We start from the raw sequence: 5,000 nt of genomic DNA, 5'->3' as shown, positions 1-5,000 counted from the left end.
GTAAAAAGGGAAGAGAGAATCAATCAATATATCAATATTTTCTTATTTTTGGAATGTTAATTAATGAACTGGTTTAGGTTCGTTAACGTTTTAAAATTGACCTACTGTTGTAGATTTTAAAGAACTATGTGTTGGAGACAAACTTGCTTACGGCCACACCTCTCTGTCCTGTTTCAGACCAGAGTGCATTGTGGGTTAGAGCTACTTCCTCCTTGGAGGAAGCACACGGCTGTGCTTTGTTTTTCTCCTCTTATCTCTCTCTCCTTTCGTTTGTTTTACATGTCCTAAGAGAAGGTTTTTTTTGGTTTTGCTCAGCTGATTTTGTCAGTAGTACCCCCGTCAGTGTCTCACTGAGCGGGGGGAAGCGTTTTTTTCCGTGTTTTGTGAGCTATCCCCCGTGTTTTTTTTGAGGGGCGTTTTCAGTCCTTTTTTTTTTCCCCCAAAATGGCGGACCACCCGGTAAACCCGACCTGGAATGAACTCACATTAACTCTTACGGATAACCCCAGCGGTTTGGTGGTGGGCGGAGAGGGCCGTGGTGTTGACAACGGTACAGTAGAACTGACGGAGAACGGGGGCAGTGGTGGTGCCAAAGGTGTGGAAGAACTGACGAAGAATGGTGACAGCAGTGATGCTGTTAAAAGAACGGGAGAACTGACGAAGAATGGAGACGGCAGCGATGCTGTTACAAGAACGGAGGAACGGGCCTCACGGAGCCTAACTGTGAACGTGGAGATGGAAGGCGGAGAGACTATGAGTGCTATCGAGCTCATCAGTCATGTGCAGAGGTTGTGCGGTGCGTTACTGGCGTGCAGAGTGCTCGGCCAAAAGAAGTTTGAACTCACAATGAGCAACATAACGGGTAAGAAAAAACTGATGGAGGGTTTTAAGATTGGGGAAACAAGGGTTCATGCTAGAGAGATCACTAACGACGAGCTCATCGTCTCTTTTCTCAATCTGCCCTATTATATCAGAGACAATGATATCTTTTTGAGACTGGATAGCTGGGGGGTAACGCCTATGTCACCTATTAGACGCAGAATGTGGCCAGGCTCTAAGGTGACGGACGGCACTCGATTTCTACGAGTTAAATTCAACGAAAGAGTCCGTTCGCTACCATATTCTACAAAATTTAACACGGTGCTGGGCTCGGAGTATTTCCGGGTAATTCATGACAGGCAGACCAAAATATGTAGGCTCTGCATGCAGCCTGGGCATGTTCAAAGAGAATGCCCTGAGTTCACATGCTACACCTGCGGAGAGCAAGGGCATTTTTCTAGGGAGTGTTCCACACGAAAGACTAACAAATGCAAGGGATGTAAGCGGGCACCGGACAGCTGTGTGTGCCATGTGGAGGTGACAGAAGAGGAGATGGTGGGGACTGCGGAGGAGGTGGAGGAGGAGCAGGAGGAGGAGGAGGTGCAGAGCGACGACGGTACGTCGAGCACTGGCACCGTGGAGGAGGACGTGGACGAGGAGGAGGAGGAGGAGGAGGAGATGGAGGAGGAAGAGGATGATGAGGCTGCTGCGGGGACCTGTGTGAGCGAGCTGAACAAAGAGAGAACGGCGATGACTACGGCTGTAATGAGGCCGAAGCCTGCAGCCTGTATGGCAGAGACTACAGCGGTGAAAGCAGGTGCAGCTGTGGAGCCAGTGACAAGGGCAGGTGCAGCAGTGGAGCCAGTGACAGCGCCAGGTGCAGCTACGGCGCCAGCGAAAGAGGCAGGTGCAGTTGTGGAGCCAGTGACAAGGGCAGGTGCAGGGGTGGAGCCAGTGACAGCAGCAGGCGTGGTGGTGAAGCCACGGAGGACGACCGATGCAGGGAGGAGAACTGAAATAGTGGAGGTGCCGGAGACGGCGTCCAGCCAGATTGATCTGAGTGGGCCAAGGCTGGTGCCCAGCCAGCCAGAGCTAAAGGTGGGAGAGGCACGAGCCAGTGCCAGGCTGAAGGAGCAAGTCCAGACCAAGCCGGGCAAGGCCCGAGTGGGGAGACTGGTTGCGAGGAAACCGAAGGCGGTGCTATTGGAAGACGCAGAGGTAGAGCTGCGAAAGAGGGCTGAGGAAAAGGCGGCGATGGGGTCTTCCCTGGACAGCTTTGTTCCTCAAGACATTGGGAACTGCGGCTCCCCGCTGCTATTAAGTGACCCCTCGGACTCAGACATGGACATCGAGAAGGGCCAAAGGGTGAGGAAAAGGGATGGAGAGATTATAAAAGGGTCTGATAATCGGAATAAAGCACTGAAAAAATAACACCATGTTTTGTTTTGCTATGCTTTATGTGCCTTTACTGACAGCCCTCATGGCCTTTGACTCTCAGTCTTTTCTTTCTTTTAATGCCAATGGCTTAAAAGACCCAGGTAAAATGAGAGCAGTGTTTGATAGGAACAAACATGTGGACATAATTTGTCTTCAAGAAACTGGGTGGGACCTAAAGGCTGTCAGCCATGCTCAAAAACTGTGGAAAGGGGTGATTTACTCCCAGGAGGGTATTGGGCGAGCACGAGGGGTCGCAGTACTAATTAGCAGAAAACTTAGTACTAGTAGTAAATGTGTATATAGAGCTAGCAATGGCAAGTGTGTGATAGTGGATATATTAATAAATAGTGATATAATTAGACTGATTAATATACATGCGCCCAGTATTGAGGAGGAACGCAGAAACTTCTTCGGAAGTCTGAACAAGTGGATAAATAATAATACTATTATTCTAGGGGACTATAATATCACGCTTAGTAGTAGTGACAATTATAATGATAAATTTAGGTGTGACACGAGTAGAACTGCACTTAAAGATATCATGATAGAAAAAAACTTAATGGATGTATGGAGGGTAATTAACCCTAGGACAAGGGGTTATTCTAGAAGACAGGTTGTCCTGGGCAAGTTAAAACAAACCCGAATAGACCTGGGCCTGGTGGCTTCGGGTCTAGTTAAACGGGTTACTGACATGAAGTATGTGTTTAATGCATGGAGCGATCACGCGTACGTGGATTTAAAATTTGGTGACAGCACGGCTAAAAAAGGCAAGGGCACATGGTGCTATAATAACAGTTTGTTGGAGGACACAGCGTATAAGAATAAAGTAAAGAAATTACTAACCCAAAGTGCATATGACATGCCATATGTAGATAATAAAATAGAATACTGGGAGGAAATTAAATTAAGGAATAAAGAAAATAAGCATTAGTTATAGTAAGAATAAAAAATGGGAAGAGAAAAGAGAGGAGAGCATGTTAAATGATTTATTAAACAAGGAATTAGAGAAGATGGAGCTAGATACAAATTATAATAGTGAAAACTATGAATTATATAGGAATAAACTGACGGATATTGAGACCAAACGTTGCAAGGGCGCCGCGGTCAGGAGTAGGTCGCAGTTCCTGCTTGAAGGGGAAAAAAGCACGGGTTTTTTTCTGGGGCTGGAGAGGATAAAACAAGAGAAGCAATATATAAATCAACTGGTGAGCAGCGAGGACCTAGTATGCACTGAAAGCAAGGACCTTTTAAAAATAGTAAAAGACTACTATAGTGAGCTGTATAAAGGGCAAGGGCCTCTAAAGGAGCACATAGTAAAAATGACGAATCAGATAGGAACCCAAATAAGTGAAAATGATAAAAATTATTGTGACTTGCCTATCTCTAGGCAGGAGATAGAGGCAGTCATAAAAAGCCTTAAACACAATAAGAGCCCAGGTTCTGATGGCCTTACTGCCGAGGTGTATAACGAGTTTTCTGTTTTACTCTCTCCCATTTTGTTACATGTTTTTGATGAGATGGCGAGGCAAAATATCATGCCTGACAAGATATCGGAAGGGATTATCACATTAATATACAAGCAGAAAGGTACAAAAGATAGGCTGGAATATTACAGACCCATAAGCCTGTTAAATACAGATTACAAAATCATAGCAAAGGTGTTGGCTAATAGGATGAGAGAGGTAATTAAAACTATTGTCATTGACACTCAGACCTATAGCATTCCGGATAGGGATATAAGTGATAATATAATTGCAATAAAAAACCTAGTAGATAGTATGAATAGAGAGGGGGGGTGTTTATTAGGGATAGACTTAGAGAAAGCATTTGACAGGGTGGAACATGAGTTTATGTGGGAGGTATTAAATAAATATGGGTTTGGTGAAAAATACATAAATTGGGTGAAATTATTATATAAAAAGGCTAGAAGCCGCGTTAAGGTCAACGGTTTCTTGACTGATCCTGTGGAGCTGCAGAGGTCCATTAGGCAGGGTTGCCCCCTGTCTGCCATGCTATACAGCCTTGTGGCGGAGCCGTTGGCTTTAAGCATAATTAATGACAATGAAATAGCTGGGATTAAAACCGAGAGAGGGAATATGGTCAAAGTTATTCAATACGCGGATGATATAAATATCTTTTTAAATAACAGTACACATATAGAGAGGGTCATGGTGCATATAAATGACTATGAGATGGCCTCTGGGGCAAAAGTAAACAATTCTAAATCAGAAATAATGGTTTTCAAGGAGGCAGGGTTTGACACAAACAAATGGGGTTTTAAAGTAACTGACGAGGAGAGGAAAATCTTAGGAGTCTATGTAGGGAAAGATGGGGCTAAAGCTAGGGATAGAAACTGGAAGGAAATGATTAAAAAAACTCAAAACATATGTAATCTGTGGAAAGCGCGAGGGCTGAATATCAGAGGAAAGGTAATTGTATCTAATGCTCTAGTTTTGTCCAAAATTAACCATATTCTCGGGTCCTGTGAGCTGCCGGATTGGGCGCTAAATTCACTGAACAGTGTGATCTCCTCGTTTTTGTGGAAGGGGAGGGGAAATATGATTGCTCGCAGGACATTAATAGCTAAAAAAAGGGAGGGGGGTTTAGATCTGATTGACATTAGTGCCAAAAGAGATGCACTTAGGGTCAAATTAATAGGGCGTTTTCTGGATCACTCGAGGCTGCATCCTTGGAAAGATACCTTGGCGGGCTTCCTGGCAGAGTATGGTGAGAGGAGCAGTTAC

This window comes from Anarhichas minor, unplaced genomic scaffold, assembly GCF_050575085.1.
Source record: "Anarhichas minor isolate MPS153535 unplaced genomic scaffold, ASM5057508v1 ptg000027l, whole genome shotgun sequence".
NCBI classification, from domain to species: Eukaryota; Metazoa; Chordata; class Actinopteri; order Perciformes; family Anarhichadidae; genus Anarhichas; species Anarhichas minor.
The sequence above is the reverse complement of the archived record's forward strand: the minus strand, read 5'-3'. Positions refer to the sequence as shown.